General features: G+C 39.3%; 1 protein-coding gene across 1 annotated transcript in view; it reads left to right on the top strand.

Annotated features, from left to right (window-relative positions):
- Positions 1-21541, top strand: part of TMEFF1 (transmembrane protein with EGF like and two follistatin like domains 1) — a 119043-nt gene that overhangs the window by 25498 nt on the left and 72004 nt on the right. The gene's annotated exons all lie outside the window — the stretch shown is intronic.

Here is a 21541-nt window from a genome sequence, read left to right as displayed (position 1 = left end):
CCTGCTGTCACAGATGACCTCACGGCTCTGGGAGATGTACATGATGGCAGACTTAACTCAGTATGCTCAGATAGATAACTGAGCAGTGATGTTTTAGTGGGTATGTGAAGCTTTGTTTTAACATAAGCAGCCAAGGTTCAAGAGCCTTGTCTGAGAAATTTCTAAATACTACAAAGCAGAGTTCCTCCACTACTAGTCCTAGGAGGGGTGCAGTGAGAGCATTAATTGCCTTTCTAAGGAAAGGGAAACCTTTGCAAACCTCTAATTCAACCTTTGCTGCTCAGGTTTGAGGGCCCCAGCAGTGCCTTGTTGGGAGCAGAGCCAGAGCTTGACTGAAGCCAGAGCAGGGCTGGCTGAGGAGACAAATCGGGCAGCTGTGAATGGGCTGGAGCTGCCGGAGGGGCACCATGACATGACCAGGGCAGTGGGGAGAGGGCTGGAAGCAGGGTGCTCCTAGTCTTCTCTGCTTTGGCAAATCCCAACAGTGACAGAAAGAAGATGCATGTGATCCAGGGAAGTGCGCAGCCATGTGTGTGCCTGGAGAATGTCATTGACATGGCTTAGAGTCCGTGTTAAGCAGTGCTTTGATATCGCTACTCTTAGAAACCAGGGGCAGCTTCTCCGCTTACAGGTGGCTGTGGCAGAGGAATGCTGCTCTGCAAAGTAAAAAAGAGAACTCATCACAAAAGCAGTTGTTGGTATGGTGCGAATGGTAAGTTTTCTTTGCACACAATTGATGTGACAAAAACATAAATGTCAGACAAGTATGTCTTAGGATGGCATATATATATATATATATATATATATATATATATATATATATATATATATATGTACCTGGGCTTTTAAAAGGCTCAGTTTCACAATGCTTGTAATACTAATTAAGCTCTGAGGAAAAACTATTTTCATCGAGCATGCATATTGAATTAAAGTTTAAAATCTATTGCCAAATGCTTGAATATACTTATGCATCCACAGTCAGGTGCAGAGGGGAGAGAAGCAAAGTTAACAGGTAAATTTAAAGTTTCTACATGCACATCAATAGGTCCATTTATTTATTTTATTTTATTGTATGTGTGTGTGTAGAATCATGGAATATTTATGTTGCAAACTACCTCCAGAGATCACCTAGTTCATATGAGGGGTGTGTGTGCATGTATACATATATATAATATATATATATGTATATATGTATGTGTATTTACACATATATGTGGTTATGAAATGAAAAATGAGAATGTTGATATAAGTTCATGTTAGGAGTGGTGGGTTGAAAAAGAAAGCAAGAGGACACAAATGACAAGAAATCAAGGCCCAGCAGAGGTAAGAACACCACAGAATATTTTCAAGGCACAGTATTGTGAAAAACAAAACAAAAACCAACTAAAACCGATATTTTTTCATTACTATGTGGACAGCATAGAAGACCACCAACAGTTGTACAGAAAAAGTACTCAACTCAGGGAAACAGTCAATAAGTATTTTCTTCTGGAGTCAAAAAAAGCCAAACGATACATATATATCAAGAAACAGCTGGAAGAAGAATGAAATATTTTCCCTTTCAAAAATAATTGGGAAGAACTTTAAACAGTACCTGATGATAATTTTTAGGCTGTTTCTGAGTTGGACTAAGATTCAAAATGGGGATGTTTTGAGGACTCTTTCACCAATATTTCAAAGTGTCAAATGGGACCCTGTCCTGGGAAATGCTTTTTATCCACAGCAGGATGGCTTTCCAAGCAGTGCGAAGACTGGAGTGGTGGCTGACTGAGGACGCATCTGTGGCCAGTGCAGCCCAGAAGGGCAGCCCAACAGGTTGCATGTCTTGAAGATCTTCATGCCTTTTGATCTAGGAGACAATGAGTAAGCTCAACAGCTCAATAATCACTTAAGCAAGGTTTTTGCTTTGCAGATTCAGTCTTTTTTCAATTCGTCCACAATCTCTTAGTAGACTTTTAATAGGATTCCCCTTTTGGGGGGAAGTGGGAACAAGGATGTCAGTTCCTGTTAGCTACAGGTTTCAAACTCATTTTTGTGACCTCTAAATCCTATTATGAGGCATTTTTACCATGACAAAGCTCCTTGTTCTATAGACATGAACAACGTTTTTTCTTTCTCTTTTTCCTACCATTGCCCATGACTTTCTATTGTGGTATTAAAAGCTATTTGGGAGTTCAAGCAAGCCTAAGCTACCAGGCAAAACAGATCACTCTGCAGTTCGACCTCTCTCTGTCATCATTCACCCTTTCACTTGTTGTATGACTGGTGAACTTTATTTGGCTGACTGTATTTTCTCTATTTTCTCTCAGACCATTGATAAAAGTGTTGAATGGTGTCAGGCTGAGAATAGGTGTCAGAGCATCTCATTGAAAATGCCCTCACAGAAATCACAATCCCTGATTCACAATTACTGTTGATTTATAAGTCAATAAATGTCACAGATATCTGTGTATGATTTTAAAAAGTAATTCTAAATTAAATGCTTTGCAAAAGTCTGTTCACCAACAGAGTTACACTTCACAAAGAAACAGTTATCTCACCAGAGTTTGTTGTCTGTCATAAAACTGTCGCTTCACAATAATAAAAATAAATTAAGAAACAAAGATGGCAGAATACTCATTTCATTGCCCGTTTGCTGTTTTGTGATGTTACCCAGGACGACATTAGCCTAACTTGAATTGTTAGGAGCGTATGATGCACTATTATTTTTATAAGGAGCTGCATCTATTACATGGTCTCTCCTGATTAGCTTGTCCTGTCCTTAATTTTCATTCTGCTACAGAGAAACACGATTCCTCTCTGGGGCTCTCTTGTTCTTAGCAAATTGAGCCAATCCTCCGTGCCAAGGGAGGACCTGATCTGAGGCTGACTTAAATTTTCAGAGAATTAGTGTAACAACAGCGAAGTTTGCTCAACTGGCTGGAAAGCAAATGGACCCAGCTTTGCACATCACTCACATGCCAATCAGCATCTCTACTGAAGGAACTGGTGCATGATGCACAATACTCAGTGTGGGGGGAAGGGGGGAGACAAAGCCTTGCTATCAAGTTGGTTCCAGCAGATGATAATCAGTATTTCCTGCAAAATTCCTCTACCATGGTCAGGAAAGTGACAATGCAGATATCATCAGTTTAAATGAAAAGAAGGGGATGATAGAAGACTGTTAAAGAGGCAGCACAAAATAAGAACCAGTACATGGTGCAGCATGGATGCATCTTCAGGCAGTAAGGAAAAACTGTGCAGTCTTTCTCTGCAACTAAAGTGAAAAAATGTCCCAGCAAGGTAATATATCTCCTAAATTTTAAGAGAAATAGATTTCAGCTACTTCAAACAAATGGCAACCACCTATCTGAACGTCTTTGTAACTGGAGATTTTATATGGACCTCACATCTTAATTTCCACAGCTGCATTTTAATAAGCTTGCATTTCTAGCTAGTCAGCAACCAGTACCTTGTCAAGACTTCTAGATCCCAGTCCTCAGCAAAGGCTGGAAAATGAAATATATGGTCCCTACAAACCCAGACTACACCAACCAGGGACAGCCTCACCAAGTCCTTGTGCTATAAGCACAACACAGACACTTTCTTCTTAGATGTTAAACCCTCCTCATTTGCTTGTTCTGTTGCTTAAAAAGGAAACTAAGCTATAGTTTAATAGATAGTCTGCAATACTGACAAGGTTTGCAATAGTGAGATTTTGAAAGTGTCAGCTTTTAGAAGTAAGTGATCAGACAACGGTCAGTAATGGTCAAGAGAAACATTTGGAACATAGAAATCCAAAACCAAATGCAGGCAACTATAGTTTATAGCTCCAAACAACATTTCATTAGTTTGTAATATGTAATACAGGGAACTTTTATAAGCTTTAGACTGGCAATAACAGGTCATACTGCTGTTTTTCTTTGCCATCATCTTTCCTCACGAGTCTCATAGTAGGGGGGAACATGTACTTTTATTTCTGGAAACTGAAGGATATCTGGAATTTGGGAATTGGGGAAATGGATTTTCCAATCACCTCCTGTCCTGGTAGATATCAGTGGTATTAAATATCTCCAGAGCTAGAATATCACACAAACTGTTAAACTAAAGATGGGAGGGGAGAAGAGTTGCTTAAACACACTGATTGACAAAATTTTTTACCACAATAACTGCAAAGAGAACAAGTTAGTTTAATTAGGACTTCTTTTTTTTTTTTTCTTTGCTTCTTACCTGTTTAAGTCCTTTATTCTTAGATTTTTTTCTAGACCACATCTGAGTTGAGCATAGTCTGATGAGGGTCTTTGTGCTCCTGTCTTGCAAATCTAAAGTACTGGTGTGTTGTTCCTTTAAGCAAAGACTGGCTTTTGTTTCCCTAGCTTTCTTCCTTTAGCTCTGATGGTAAATAAATGAACTCCGTGGGGTCTTTTTAGAGCAATCTGAGATTTGTGATGCCAGAAAGGGTCTCTGAAAGGATTATGGTTATGGAATGAGTGTTCTCCATTATATAACTTTTTTCATCTAAGTGGTAATTATGATTCTTCTAGAAAAAAAAAAATAAAAATCCAAAAGCCAGTTGAAATGATGAACCAGATCTGATTTTGTCTCTGTTCCAAATAACAAAAATATAGCCTTGTCCAGGTCCAGCCTTCGTCGGCCTTGTGTATCAATTTACTTTGGTATACCATGCAGCACAGAGTACTTGGTCTTCCTGAATATTTAGATATTATACAAGAATAACCCTGTCACGAAAATAAGTTAATTATAAATGCCTCCCCTGTAAACTAGTTATAAAGTAGGGGGGTTGTGCGTTAGTGGGATATGAATAGAAAGAAAGACTCTGTGCTTGAATTAGCATTTTAATTTTTACTTTAAAAATTGAATGCTATTGTTCAAAAGGTTTTGTTCTCGCCTTCGTTGTAACTATTCAGCCTGACTTCTAAAAAAAGTTGAGCTATGTGAGACAGGAGGTTCTTTTCTTTAAAGCTAATGGCTACTTCCAGGGCAATGCTCATAAAGATGTTTAAAACTATACATTCAATAAACAGACTATTCTTTCGAATTTTAGTGGCAGGAAAAACTATGTGAGAGCTGCCCAGCTACCTGGGAAGATGAGAAGAGTCATCAGTGAGGTAGTGGATGGAAGAACCTGCCAGAATCAGTTCAGTTCCCAGCAGCACTGCTCCCTTGCCACGTGGCTCCCTCTGTCTTGATCAAAACTAGAATAATCCATCAAGATTTCTAATTGATACTTCTTAGCCTGTGCTGCTGCTGCAATTGCTAATGGAGAAAATTCAGAGAGGCGCATTCCAGGTCACAGATGGCTGCTCCTGGTCAACATTTGCTGAGTCAAAGACAAGACATTATGGGTTGCAGTGTGCCTCAAAATCCTTGTCTGTGCAGGCCATCTGCTATTCATTTTACTTATCTATAAATAGTCTTAATAAAGCAGCTGACATCTTTAGAGGGGAATGTATACTTTTAAGGGAACAAAGTTTTTGAGTAGGAGGCGCAGCTCTTCCTGTGTACAGATTCGATAAGAAATCGTGAGTGCTTGCAGTGGTGGGTATCTGTAGATGATGTACTTCTTCCAGCATAGGCAAGCTGATTGCCATGGTGTTGGGAAAGATGAGTCCAGCTCATGGAAGTACATAAGAGGGCAAAATACAACCATGACGTCTCTGATAAACATCTTTCCTTTTGTCCAGAGGAATGTGCATCAGGGAGGCTCAGGATGGTAAAATGGCATTTTATTTTCACTTAGTCATTATTTACAGAATTGAGTGTCTACTTGCTGGTTCCCGGGAAGGTGATGGCTGGGGCTCAAAAACGGAGCAACTATGAGAAAAAGGCCAGGAGGGATTGCCAGAGAAATTTAGTGTTCAGTTAAGCAATTAATTCCACTAAACAAGAAAATAACATTTATAAAACCATTCTGTGAATTTTGTAATATGAAATTCTTGGGTTTTAGCAGCCAGTATTTAACAACAAGGCTTTGAAGGTTAAGCCTCAACCTCAAAACAGCACTGAAATTAAAGAAATATATGAATTAAAAGGCAGATTTTAATGTGTTTTCCATATCTTCCTGAAGCTTCTTCTAACAGGTTTCTTTCTATCCTCACAGTTAGTTTAATCACAGATTAATCAAGTTACAAGTGTTTGTAATCTCTCCTAGATTCCAGCTGAGCTTCTTAGTGTCCTCCTGATCATGCTGCTGTGCACTCCATCGACACTGACCCTCAGCCAGAGGACCACTTCATACCCATGTCACCCACTCTCTTTATAATTAAAGTAAATAGGAGGTTGTGTGCAGAATCTGTATCTTACCATTTTACTGGGAAGTTTTATCAATCCAACTCCTTTGTAGGAGAAGGGTGCTAGGTGTGTAGGTGCTAAATTTCAGGACAAGTGATATGTTTTTTATTGAATACAATACAAATGCAGTAAAACCAGAAAGGTCTACAATAAAAGCTGAAAATAATGATAGTTTAAAATCAAGTTGCTCTTGTTCACACCAACACTTAAAGGATTTGAAGTGCTGTGATGCTTTTATCTGTGAAGGTGTTCTGTATCTATTTACTTAGCTGTAAACTTGCTTAAATGTTTGGTGTTTATGGCTGTGTTTTTTTAATGCAGTTTTATACCAAATAATAGAAAAAAATAATGAAGGCATTTATTTTGACCTGTGAGAGTAAAAAAAAAAAATCATATAAAACCCCAGTCAGACATACACTTTAATGCTTGTGCTATTAGCGATCCTGCCCTTTGACACAGGATGATGAAATACTGAGCAAATGACACATTTACACTCACCCTTTCCACCCTCTGGGATGGGGAGGCAGTCACTCTGACCTCCCACAAACCCAGTCTCTTCATCTGACCACCACCACCTTTCTTTTGAAACACCCCCATCCCACCTGCCTGTCCTCACCTGGCCTTTCTGTGACCCCCCGTCCATCAAAATCCCTGACACCTAATTCTCAGCCCCATCATTCTCCTCATTGCTCTAGTTATTTCACTTCTTCTCTCATTTTTGCCCAGTTTGTCTTTAACCCTTGGGCTACTATTTTCCTCCATCAGCGCTGTGCATTTAAAGCATCCAACTCTGGCTCATGCCTGACATGTATGTCAGCCATATGCATACACAGAAGAAATCTTGGGACCACCCAGGACCCATTGCTGAAAATATTGTCTTGCTCTTTCGGCTTTTCTCTCTTACAGCTTGTCATCCACATGCTTAGGTCATATGCCTGCATGCCTTTCTTCAGAGCAAGCACTGCTTGTTCCTTCTGTCCTCAAAAAACCCTTTTCCCTCCCAAAGTCCTCTTCTGAGTAATTTTGGTCTCTGAATACCCTGATGGCTGCCTCGCCTTTCCCTTCTTATTTTGTTTAAATGCATAATTTTCCTGCTTTCTTTTATGTGAATTTCTCTCACTGAGGTTTCTAATGATCTGGACAAATAATCTGAACTGAGCTTTGGACCTGCCATCAGTCACTTCACTGTGGTAGCTTAGACTCACTGTAACACTTGCCTTTGCTTAGAAAATTGTAGTTTCAGAGTATGGTCTTTATTTTCTCTCCCCCACACCGTCCAGTAATTTCCTCTTCTGTTAGTTCTCTTCATGCAATATCTTTTGGTCAATTGTTCATCTATCGCCCAGCCTCCAGCCAGTTTATGTGACATTACATTTTTATGGACTTGGGGTCAGACTCTCAGTTGCGCAATATGGTTTTTTTACTCTTGATTTGCTTTCTTCTTCACCAAATATTCTTCCTCTTACCTGAATGTTATTTCTCATGGAGTGTCTTTCCTCTGCTGTTCTCCATCGCTTTCTGCTGGTGCTGTTTCCTTAGAAGACAGCAGCAGACAGCAAGTGTGTATGGGGAACAGTAAACGTTTGTAGCGTTCCCTGGGAACCTTTGTGGGCAGCCTGTCATGACCACATATCTAGGTCTGTTCAGGCTTAGTGTGGGCTTCTCTTGGTTACTCCTATTTCTTAAGCCCAACCCCCTCCTCAAACCTAATTTCAGGAAGCACAATGAAGCTCTCTTTCTCTCTTCTGCTAGTGTTACATCTGCAACTAGCACCATTGCCACCACCTCTGTGACCTGCACGTTTAGGGTGTGTTTAAATCCTGATAATTACTCCTGAAAAACATTTACCCTGGCTGGCCTTTTGTCCCTATTCCAACAGAAAAACCAAGATCTATGTGTTGCCTCCTGTTTCAGTTATTGTAATCTTTGCTGACACCTCCACCTCCTACTTCAAAGCCCCATGAAAAGCAGCCGTCAATATCCCCTTTCTTGCCTGTCATGATGACCTTATTACCTCCCTCTCTGAATCCTTGTGCTGACACCTCTGACTGTCACTAACTTAAATTTCTTGTTCTTTTGTCTTCAGGTCTCCCATAATTCTTCCTCTAGCCAAGCAGATTCCCTTTGTTTTTGTTCTACTCCATTTCTTTCTTCTCAGACACTTCTGCCATTCACACTCGTCTTTCTACTTCTCACCCAGCTCTCTCTCCTTGACCTGGGCTGCAAAGGGCTTGCTGTTGCTGTTGATTACATCCATTCATAAGAAGCCTCCATGCTTTTTTTCACAGAGGAAGGAAGAAAGACTTGGGGTTTTTCTGTGCATCCTCCTGTGCCCTGACTAGAGGGACCTTACAGATTTGCCCTGGTCTCCTTGCCCATCATTCATATTCCCCTCCTGAGGCAACTCTTGGCCAAGGTGCTCAAGCTGTCTTGGGGAGGGGAGTCTCTTCCTCTGACTTTTAGGTCTCTAGGAGGCACTCAGGCAATGTGAAAGGAATTTTAATAATTAATCATGGCAATTCAGGCATACAGATGCCACGGGTTATTTTGACCTCGGAGTATTTGGTTGTCCCTAAGACGAAGCTGATTTCCCTGCTGTCTGCACTGAGTTCTGGCCGTGGACATCACTGCCACATCTGAGTAGTGTTTCTTAAGTTGGAGCATTTTGTTTCAGTGATGAATGGCTTCCTGTACGCTTTGAAGTATGCTAATTGTGTTGTACGTGTTGTATGTTTTATAGTTTGCTCTATTTACATTTACAGATCAAAGTTCAGTTATGGATGCTCATTCCACTGAGCTAAAATAAATTAATATTTTTTTATTCTTCAATTTTATTACACCTTTTGGTCACATTTTCTTTCCTTATGTGGGCAGAATTCAGTGTCTTAACGCCTTCAAGTAATTTCTAATATATTTGGGTTTTTCTGAATGGATTCATGAAAATCAGAAAGAAAGCTCCCAATTTTTCTGAAGCTTCCCTTTTATTCCTCTTCTGCAATAAGGTTCTGCAGTAGTCACCTGCAATTTCAGTGTTTTACTGGTAACTACTCGTAACCTTTTACTGCCTGAGAAACGTCATGTGAGGATATATTGAGCTGTATTTTCTGCCTTGTATCTGCAAATCTCACAGTGTGTGACTTGCAGACAAGAAGGCTTGTCGGAGTTGCTGCAAGGTGGATGGTAGCTGCCCGTGCCTTGGCACACATGGCACAGTGAGAAAGTTGGCTGCAGCCATATGCAAGCAGCATGGGCAGCATGGCTGTCCCCTGGATGGAGAAATCAGTCTGCCATAGTGTCTGACTACCAAGGGCCAGACACAAAGCCTGGTCAAATCTTGGCTTTCAGAAGTGGCATCATGCTTGAAGTCCAGGGGAGAGCATTGTCTGTGTTCACTGGGCCAGCGGAATCTCCAAAACTATCAATGTTTTAAATTTCTAATATTGCATTGTCGTGCTCATTCATTATCAAATTCAAATTTACTAATTTGCTTTAGTTTTTATCTGTATTGAAAGACGTGATTTAAAGGGCTTCAGTGATAGGTTCCGCAGGACTACATTGAAAACTGATTGTATTTTACACTGGTAATGGAGTTTGTCTGAGACAGAATGACATTCAGTATTACCTACTGATGAGCTAGTGTTTTTCTTGATTTATATGTATTTTTTTTGATTGGTAGTTTTATGCTTTGCAAAAGGATTTAAACAAAACAATATTAACCCCTCATAGATGCTGTCCAGTTTTGTAGAGCTAAAAAAAGCCACTCATTCAAGAAGAGTTCCTTGATAAAATTAAGTCGCTGGCATAGGTGAAGCTTTTTACTTAAGTTTTCTATACATTTTTTTTTCATTTATTGGAAATAACGTTTACAAGAATCTACTAATTTCCTAATTACTTGTACCTCTTAGAAAAATATTCTAGCAAAACTTGGGATTTTTGAGATAGCAGTCATGTGATCGGCCACTTTAGGGTACTATTTTATATTGTTTCCCTCCTTATTTATTAACAGTCATAATTTATCACTGGTATTTCTTCCCCCTTCACAGCCGCAGTGAATTTATAAGAGCCCTTTTGTTCTCTATAATCACTTTAGCTACCACTAAATCATTCTTCTTTTCTGCTGCCTTTATCTTTTCTCTGCAAGGCTTAAACGATTGTAGCTTTCTTTCATTTTTCCATCCTTCCCTTTCTTTTTCGCTTTCATCTGTGAGCAGCTCCTACTGAAACAGTTACCTCCCATCCCTCTTTTCAGGAACCGTTGTTTTCTGCTTTTAACTCAGGTGTACATTCAGAATTTTCCAACCATCTTTCCTGCTCCTGGATTTGAGCGCCGCTTGCCTCAGAGTGACTTACAATAACACTTACTATTCAAGAACTGATTTTCGTCTGCAAAGTCCTTTGTAAAAATTAATTGATGAATAGTAACGCATTCTTTGAAGGTGTTCTTTTATCAAATTCTGAGCACTCTGTGGATCTGCTCTGTGCTCTGAACAGGTAAAGAACTCATGAATTGAGTTGCCCTCAGTGATTTCTTTTATCAGACAGATGTGTCCTTAATCCTCAGGGAAGAGTTCAGTCTAACCTGAGTTTGGACTGAGCAGGTGAACAAAAATTTAAGAGAAATTGGTTCCTTTCAGGAAAGGGTGTCCCTTAAAAGTTCAGTCTCAAAGTTGTTTCTGGAGCCAGAAAGAAGTGCAAATAAATAACAAAATAAGATGGAGATAAATGTTCAAATAATTTACGTGCCTCTGTAGTTTTTTGATTAAGTTTTGAAGTAAATGCTTTATGCATTGATGATCTGCTTTTTAATGATCTTATCAAGAATGACTTTTAGAGATGAAGAAATGTTTTGAATGTGGATGTGAATGGGCACAAATAGATCCTCTCCAGTATGAATACCTGCTATTCAGGCAGGATGAATTGCTTTTCAGGCTTACGGGGTTTCTCTGATCAGTTGCTACACTCAGGAGCAGCCAAGAATACCAATAAAAAGCAGACTTTCTGGGAGCAAGTCAGCAGCACTCTGCCTGTGGTTAACTTCCCAGCCCTCTCTGCCCTTCAGAGGCACTGAGCAGCAGAAGGGTCTTCTGCATTTCCTTCTGTGCTGGTTTTATTTTGGACATTCTGAAGAAAAAAGTGTTAAAATACAACAAAAATTGTCAACAGCTTTTGAGAATCAAAGGTAATCTCACTTGTTCTCACTAGAGCCTGCCGAGATTTGGGTTTTTTCTTTTTCTTCCACGCTGTAGATTTGATATTTCTCAACAGCGTATGTTTTAGCCGGGGAATTATTAACTGAATAAAAAACTTCCCATCAACAGGCCATCATTCTGAAGAAAGCTTCCATCTCCCGGGTGAAGACAGACAGCTGAGGCAGCCCTCTGAAGGCAGGGAGGTTTCATCCAACCCTTGGAGAGGGAGAAGCTCTCAGCTGGGGGTGTCTCTCTGAAAGTTGGCACCTGAGCTCAGAAATGGGCTCCTGGTCCAAAGCAAATCCCCTAGTTGTCCCCAGTTGCTGTGCTTTGATTTACATCATGGTGTGGTTTTGATGAACATGCGCTGGGTTCATTTTGAAGAAAACTGAACTGAAATGTGCAGTTAAGGGTTGTCCCGACCATACTCCAAGTGCTAATGGGCATTCAGTGCCTGGGGCCAGCCCTGAGCTCGTCTGAAACGTTGACTCCAGGAAACACATGGCATTAATTCTGAAGTACAAATGGTGGGGTTTTTTTTCACAGATCCTCCTGTCGTGCCACTCTGGAAGACTGAGATTTAGGACAGTCTTCTCTAATAAAAAGGAACTGTGTTCTAGCCACGATTTCTGAAATTCTGAACTTGTAAAAGTATTTTTCTTCCAGTATGCATTGTGTTTTTTGAACAACAGGTTTAATATGAGAGAAGTTGCAGGCAGGTTCAACAGCCCAGACTCAGAAACAGTACCATATGTAGATATGACAATATTAGTGGTGTTGGGCTGATCTCTAGGCTGCAGGTTTGTGATATTGTCACAATTCGGTTGAGGACAACCGGTACTTTCTCTGCAATTTGTGGCCTGAAATGGATGGTTGGGCTCCTGTCGGGAGAGATAGGGCATTTTATGTAGCAAGTGTACTTTGAGACGTGGGATGACTATCACATCATCTGTGTGAGATGATAACAAGTTCATTTTTCAGCATGAGGTATTTCCACTGTTACTGGAAGCAGTTGTTTTTCGCTGCATCTCACTGTCATTGAGTTTTTCACTGGCTCCAACATATTTCATGATCTCTTGAGTGGTTTTTCCATTGCTGAAGCCTGCCTACTGTTAGATACTGAAGATTATGACAAGTACCTCACACACAGGATGACTATTTTGGTAGCAGTTGTAACAACATCCCTGCTTGCTACTTAGCAGCAAATTTAGTATCTTAGTATTACAGCAGATGCCTGCTATATTAACAACTGTGGTGCCATCTCAGAATGTCCACCTACATTTAAGGTACTGCACCAAAAGGGTGCAGTCCTCCCGGGAATCCCATGACTTGTCTTTCAGCTGCATGCAGACCCCCCAAATACCCTATAACTTCTAAAATGGTTCTAGAAACCACTGGTTAGGTAGTTAAACCTCTACCTCCAGCATGCTGTCATAGGAGCTGGTGATGAAAAGCACCTCCAGAATCTCTCAGACGTGCCAGGGAAAAGGAGGTATTGCAGGGTAACACACAGATTCATGAAATAAGCATGACTCTATTACAGGAGGAAAGGAGTGATTTTTTCCCCTAAGATTCTGTTACATATTAGATGAAACATTTGGCAAAGGTGTTGCATGAATCACCAGGGAGATGTTGTTTATCCTGGAATTGCCCAGGCGTTATATAGTTTGGTGTCTCTCTAGCTCTGACTATTCATCACAAGTAGATCATGCACAGTTTGGTAGCCGCATAATATCCCCTGTATGTTCTGTTTGTCTGTACAGCTTATCAAGACTTCAGGTGAAATTAGGTTTATGGCATCCTAATAAGCTACAGTATTTCTTTACTAAACGAGCTGATGGTACTTTCTGGAAGGAAATAGAGCAATGACTTTACCTGGTAGCAAAGGCTTGCTGCCTTTGCCTCTCTGTCTCGTAACTCTGTTCAGACTAACAGGGAGGTCAGAGCTTAGTCTGGGAATTAAAAAGTTTTCTTTGCTGGGACTGTGAGAGAGGGAAGCAATGTTAAAGACAATAGCAGATGGAGTTTGTATGTAAGCAAGCTGTTGGCACGTCCAGTTTAGCTAGCTATTTCACAACAGCATCCTCTTTGAGGGGATCCTTCCTACCTTCCTTGCTAGGAATACACCTGTGCCAAAGTTACCCGAGTATGACTTCTGGTTCAAGCAGGTGTAGTGAAGATTTTAGATTCACATGCTCTCCTGTAGGTGCAAATCAAAACCTTTTTGTTTCAATGACAACAGAAATCTTGAAAAAGAGTATTTTGCAGAAACTACTGATTTTGATCATAATTTAGAGTTTGATTTTGAAAGTGAAAGGAAGCTAGCTTAGTTTTAGTGGAATAGTACTGGGGTTTGAATACATTTGCTAGAAGTGAGGTGGGGTCTAGATGTGCACTGGAAAGTTCCATAGGTTTTGCTTGCAATTAAATGCACATATAAGTTACTTTGATTTTTGCAAAGCAAGTGCTCAGACACTCCATAAAAACAGAGAGAGAGAGAGAGGGAGAGAGAGAGGGAGGGAGAAAATAAAGACTTCTCTAATAAAGACTTCTCTATCTCACTTATTTTGATGGTGTTTTTTCAAATGTGCCTATCTTTCTCAGACCCCAAGAATGCATAATTAAGATCTGTGTGTTTCTTCTTATTCATATTTCAGGGAACAGGATGCCTTAATACATAAAATTCATATTCAGCATCAAAAGTAACATTTTAAGTATAAACCTACTGCCTGAAGGCTCTTCTTTCTCTTTGCTTCTTTCCCTGCATTTCTCTCAGTGTGTACCTGTGAAAGTCAGCTCTGCCCTTTATAAAGTCATTTTATTGGGAATTCCAGTTCACTTGGGGCTGGGAATATGCAGTTAGCTAGTATTCCCTTTGCTTTACAAGTGGGAGACAGAACATACCAACTAATAAGGGCGCAGTATCAGAGAATAAGGAGACAAATGAAAAAGTAATAAGAGAAAAAATATTTCTAGGCCTTACAGGAAAGTCTTATGCAGATGTGATAGAATAAGAAAGGAAAGAAAGAGGAAATAAACCAAAATGGATGTTTAAAGAAAGGAATTATGGAGATACATATCTTGATTTTCACAAGCATTATTAATTTTTTTAATTAAATCGGATCTTGTAAAATATGCAGGATTTACAGTTCTCTCATGAACAGCATGATCGAATGACAATTCTTTTCCCACTTTATACTCTCAATAGAGCTCAGCAATAATGTATTTTCTCAATTTAAAAGCTTTCTTAGGTCTTATCTCAAAGATCAATTGTGCTTAGCAGGAAAAAAAGTCAAAGCTTAAGGATGAAGTGACATGCTTTTACTTAAATTTTCTAGAGAATGCTGCTGGCAAATACTATTTCTCATGGTAATGATAATATATTACTGAAGGAAAACATTTTACTGCTACAGTGATATTAGTAATACCATCTGACACCTTATCAAGATAGCTATAGCCTACTATAGCCTACTAGTAATTTCACCAGGAATATAAAGTACACTATTGGACTGTGAAAAGGAAGAAAATGAATTCAAACCAATTGAGATATCTCAAAGTTAAAAGCAACTTCTCACAAAGCTTGTTTTAACAGAAAGAAAGGGAAAACATTGTGAAGTATATTTACATCATGATGTGTACCCTTACTAACAAAAGATGAAGGCTTATTTCTGACATTAATTCAGCAGTCTTACCCCATTTCAGAATATCAACATAGATGGAATTATTTAACTTTTAGCCACATCAATATTTTGCATTAAACTGCCTAAACACATTTATCTGTATGTGCTGAGCCTGGAACAGCCTGAGGATTGAATCTTAACTTTTGGTAGCAAGTGATGGGACTCTGGAGTTATCAGAAGCAGAAGCTGCCCTTAATCCAGACAAAGAAATTTGAAAACTCTGAAAAAAATACTAGAAAAAGAGAAAAGGAAAAAAAAAAATTGTTCATGCCTCCCAGTAAAGTAATATTATGACTTTTACTGTTATTCCCAGCTGTAAGCAGGCATTCTTTCAAAGTGACCCAAGAAGATTGCAACTTGTGAACAGCTGTTCCCAGCTTTGACCAGCATATGAACCAAACCTTACAGTCTCAGATATGGGGTCTTTCACTGCTTCTCATCCATGGTTTCATCTGAGCTGTCAAGGACGTTGTACAGGATGAGGGAGAGTCACATAGCAGCTCCCACCCTCTTCCCTGAAGCTCAAGGGACTTGAAAAAGGCAGCCAAACAGGGAGGGTACTTGGTCTCTTTCCCATCACCTGTGACCAGTCTTCTCAACCACAGTACCTCAACCCAAGAACAGATCAGGAGGAGGACCATGTATTGACTATGCAAGGAAGATCAGGGAGATCAGAGCAGGTCTGGGACATATTGTCAGCCACAATCACAAGGCCACCTGGTGCAGCAGAACCAGGGAAGTGCCTCTGCAGACATAAAAGTGGCCACCAAACATGATTGTTTACTGTTTTTTTATTCATTGGGCATGAATCAGCCTAAGTAGTGCCAGATGCACAACAAAATACAAGATTTTAAAACCACTGGCACTATTCCCCTTATTTGATACCATACAGTGTCATCTGTGGCTTGCTTCAGTCCTCATCCTGCATTCCACAGCCTCATGGGATGCAGATAGGCAAATAGTGGGTGAGGAGGTGGATCCATAGTAGCAGAAGGAGACAGAGTGGTTTGTGTGGTTCCTTGTTTTAACATCTGATACACAGTCACAATGCAAATGTGTGCTGTTGACAGAAATGGCCAGCTGGCAGAGCGTGTGTCTGTGCCTCTGATATTTTAAATTTAGGATGTCTGCTGCTCCATCCTGATTCATGGACATGATGACGAGGTTTTCAGAGCCCCTGATTGTTTAATATAATCTGTTTACTATGAAACATCTGATAGCTATTATAGAAAATGTCAGATAATTTATGTTCCTTTTTTCCATCCCAAGAGGAAAAAAAAAGAGCGTTTTATATCAAGAAACATTTCAATAGCTTATAGGCAAATGGACAAAATGCACAAATGTCAGATGCACAGCCCTGAGCAGTGGGGACATGAGCTGAATAAAACTCTAGTTGCATTTACTAATGCCAGATAATTGACATGATAATAGAAGATTACAGATATGGGCATTGTTTGTATTCTAACCTATTTTCTGTGATTTTCACACTGCAAAGACAACTCAAAAATTATATCCTTTTGGTATTGAGATTAGTTTTACAAATAAATTGAGATTTGTGAATGACACTTCAAATTAGCACTAAGGTAGTATTCTGGGGGAGGCAGATAAAATGGATACTGGAAAACCTATTGCATTTCCAATATGATTATAGTAATTTATTCAACATAACAAAGAAGCATCTCTTTCACTTTTTGATAATTATTGTAGGGTAAATTTTATGTTTTCAAATACAAAGATTTGTTTTCTAGACTTATGATTATGGCAAAAAATGTTTACTTGCTTTTAAAATGAAATAGTAAGCTCTAAGAATGCTTTTCTAATTAAGAGACACAATATATAATGGCATAATACTTGAATGATGTGATTTTTTATAAAAAGACATTGCTCTCTATGAGTCTTTTTATTTACAGGGAAACATGAGCATTCCTGATGGATTTCACTGGGGTTTTATAGACAAACAGTTGTTTCAATTTAGACATTCCATTTGTGTTTTCAGAGGAACAGAATGCTAAAACCAAGCCAAAATATTAGTGCTCTGTATATATGTGAAAGAAAATAAATTGTTATTCGAAGGTAGTTCTTTCAGATGAGTCAGTTAAATGTGAATGGAAATGAAAAGCTACAATTCAAGAGCATTTTGTGAATTATACTTTATGAAAAAGGAAAGAGCCTTTACCTTTGACAAGACAATTTGTAGGAGACAGATTTTTCATGGCTTCTGTTATTGTGCTTCAGGAGCAATAAAGAGGCAGGCGGTGTCCTCTTTGTCAGTTCAGGGGCTTCCAGTCTCTGCATGTGTGTGGCAAAACATTATCAGCAGCACTCACTAATGTTTCATAAGCTAAGAAAGATCAGCTGAGGTTCAAGTGAAAGGAATTTCTTCTTTTCAAAACTATTGACATTGTGCACAATCCATGTAGGTACAAGTGTGTGATTTATTATTAGCAAAATCAATTCATTTTTTAAATTCCTGTATTTGGAAGTCTGACTGCTTTACCCAGACCTGTATGTTTCTTTGCTAAGTTTCTTACTTTATAAACAATGAAGAATTCTCACCCCTTTTTTTACCATCTATCTTCATCCTGGAGAATCAAGAGAAGAGGGAATTTCCCCTTAGTCTGGATTCCCTTTGCTCTTTCTGGAGCATTACAGGTTGCCCCAGTCTTATTCTACTGTTATCACTGAAATACTGTGCTTAGAAAACTGCTTCTTTTTTAAGTTATAAACACAAGGAATAGCCTATTTTCTCTCTTCCCACATCCAACGTAGCATATTTTGCATAATTAGGCAAAGTAAATATGCTGTTTTAGAGAATTTTTCATATCACAGTTGCAATGAATGCAACTTAAGTCTTATCCTTCAAGTATTAGGATTTTTATCTTCCTTCATATTTTATTTATGGCATTTTGGCTGGCCTACTTCTATTCCAATTGGAAATCCCCCAGAACATGCTTTGTAAGATACTGCTGATGGAAAAACTGGCAAGCTGTCTCTCCGTTAAATGTTGCCAACAGTATCTCCTCTTGTAACAAGCGATTAAAAGAAGTTTTCCTCACAACTCCTTAAGCATGAGGTTAGGCAGTACTGCTGCTGCTTGTGGTTTCCTGCGTAATTTTAGAGGAAGCAGGACAGCAGTCTGAGGCATCAGCTTGTTCAATCTTCATTAGTTCTCTGCATCACAACTTCTTTCATGCACATGGCAATTCATGCCTGTTACCTGGCTTTCGTCTTTCAACTCAGTACCACCATCTCGCCATCAGCCCTTTCTTCAGCAGGTTCTCTTCACTCCCTCTTTTTGACCATGCTCTTCCTCCAGGCCTCTCTCCTTGCCCGCCTTCCCTCATGGGAAACGTGGAGATGTTCATCCCAGCCATTTCTTTCTCTTACCCTCATTAGAACTTTGTGTTTCAGTCTGTAACTTGTATATGAGTTTGAAAAGTGACACTATATGTTGAAAAAGAGCCCTGGGGTGGAGCATTTCCAAGCAGCCTGGCTTCTGTGCAAGCCTACAAGCTGCAGTGTTGAATAATTATGGCTGATGATGGTGGCAGCAATACCTGACTATTTGTGTCTGTATTTAGGGTGTAGGAATGGCTGATAGTTCCTCATCTTTAAAGATAGAAGAGAATTGAACTAATTAAAGAGGCTCTATTCCTGTTGATGCTGGTTAAGCAAAGCTAAATAGATAATGCCATGTAACTTCTAGTTATCTGAAATAACTTTGCTGAGATTGAACAATAATTAAACACAGTAGTTAGAACCTAATATCTTTGGAAGAAGACATGGGAATTCTAAAACCCATTTTTAACATCTGGACACCTCAGAGTTAGCTAGAAGCTACCTTGTTTGAACATCCACTTGGCAATTACTTTGAAAAATCACTCACTATTAGCACAGGGTCTGACAGGTTTTAATTCTGATCTAGGAACTTCTGAAGAACATAATCTTTTCCTCTGAAGAACATCATAATTTCCTTCTAAATCTTTAGGGGCTTAGAGAAGCGTTTCATTCTTCAGCCAAGTATCTCTGTTATTACTAGTTCTGACATTTACACTGAGTTGTATGCTAGCTTTCCCTTCTCAGGAGCATATATTGCAGATGCAGCACCTTGTAACACAGCACTAGAATTCACTGGAAGACTATAATCATCTATAACTGGAATATAACCATATATTAAGGGGGAAGAAATGTTAAATGACATTGCACTATTTTGCTGGAGAACAGGTTTCAGCATTAATTAATTTGCTAATTAATTTGTAATGGAAGTCTGCTTTACATTGGACACAGTGAATATTGAATTATTTAGATGGGGTCAAATTATAAAGCATTGTGATCAGTTGTAGTTCTTACTTGTAAATGAGTAGACTTCTTAAGCTTTTCAAGTAGTGTGCAATCCACTTCAGCCTTTTAATAATGATGATCTTTGCTTCTTTACACTCCTGGGCTTTGGAAAAGGACATACTTTATATTTCCCCCCATCCCCCTTGAATGTTACCTATGTGGTATGAGATCTCAGATAAAATATGTTAATTTTTTGTTTTGCATTTTCTACCTCACTTTTCTCAGCTATACTGTGGTAGGGATGGAAATGAGTGCTTCCTCAGAGGTGGGATATTGGTTTTTCTCCTTCAGAGGATGAAGTGGAGGGAAGGGGAAAGAAGACACGTGCATTCCTTTCACCTCTGCCTGTGAAGGCTTGCTTTTGTTTCCACATTTGGTCAGGTGAGAGAAAAAACACAGAGTTAAGGGCAAAATATCTTAGAGCCTTTAAAATGATGCTGTTAATTTGTACTTTATTTGACTTACACGTAACAATACAAGCAGAGCAGACAGGTCACTTATCCCGCCTGGAATTGACCACTTTTGAGCTGTCTTTCTCAGACCTGAGCTTTCAGGATACTCTCAGTGATATCCACTCTTATATTTTCATAAAAAAAATTCAGTGCAGCACCCATCCTAAACTGTTAGAAATATGGAAATAATTGTTACCAGGATGTCAAATGTATTCCTAATGTAAGGGGATACAGCTTCCGAATTTGGCTCAATAACTTACTCTTTTAGTCAAGTTTACTTCTAGGATAGGATCATCAAATATGCTCATAATTCTGTTTTTATTTAAAGTCTATGGGAGTAAATTGGCCAATTGAAAATCCCACTGCAACCCAAAGACAGATTAATATTAAAGTTCTGCTCCAACAGAAAAAAATGCAAACAAAGAAATGTTTTGTTGGGAAATTAAGTTGTTTTCCAGCACTTCCTAGTAGAAAGTGCGATAAATGATGTATTGTTTAAGGAATACAAGTATCTATAAAGAGATTTTTTTTTAACATCAGAGTTACAGAACAGAGTTGACGTTCAATTTTCTTTGAATGTGATTGTGAACAATGCCATTCAGGAGGGCAATATGTTTGGTTTGTTTGGGGTTTTTTCACTTTTTTCTCCTGTCTTGGAAATTCCTAACACCACAGGACAGTGACTTCTCAAGCAACCTGATTAATATAAAGAAAACAAGCCTGGAAAATTCTTCAATTTAAAAAAAAGAAACAGACTGAAAAGAATGAAAGAAAAATGTAAGAGAGCACTGCAAAAAGTTATGCCTGATGACATAACTATCTACGACTGTTTGCTGACATAACTATCTACGACTGTTTGCTGACATAACTATCTGCGACTTTGCTCAGTCAAAAAGACAAAACATTATTTCAGTACTCTTCTTTGAATTTCATTGTTTCTCTGTTGACTTTACAGCATAGGTCCTGTAGTCCTTTGTTTTGCCGTCGCGTTAGGGTATCCAGTCAATGCTTCAGGAGAAGTCTAGTTTTTCAGGAAGGACTCTGCCCCTGAGCCGGGGGTAGCTCTGGGGCCCAGGGCTTCTGGACAGTGGTGAGTTGTGTCTCGTTCACTGCAGGCTGTCTGTCTGAAGTAGGGACCATCTTCCTCTTGTGTGAATCCTCGCCTTAAGATAACTAGGTAGTCATGTCCCAGCCTTTCCTGGACTTCCCTTTTGGTTTTTCTGCCCAGGTCTCTTCTTCAGCCTTAATGAGTTGGGCATCCTCCCCTCAGCTCCAGATTGCTTTAAAAGGCCTTTGCATCTGCCGGACCCAGTGAACTATCAACCTGTTGTTCTCTTTGCTTTCTTCATGTGCACATAAGGTGCTCAGTGAGTAGCAGCACATCTTCTAGGGGTAGCAAGGAAAGTTAACCACTGCCATGCTCACAGAGGGAAGACTGCAATTGAAAAAGGAGGTGAAAACATAAAGGTTGCATTTTTTTCACCTGATAAACTGTCATGGCATTTTATTTTAATATCTGTCCGAGTCTTCTACAGTTATGGTTGAGGAGACATTGTTTATTTTATTCCCTTTGTCTTCAGGTGCTTAC

The sequence above is a fragment of the Pseudopipra pipra genome, chromosome 1, assembly GCF_036250125.1.
Source record: "Pseudopipra pipra isolate bDixPip1 chromosome 1, bDixPip1.hap1, whole genome shotgun sequence".
NCBI classification, from domain to species: Eukaryota; Metazoa; Chordata; class Aves; order Passeriformes; family Pipridae; genus Pseudopipra; species Pseudopipra pipra.
This window is presented reverse-complemented; position numbering and strand designations above follow the sequence as displayed.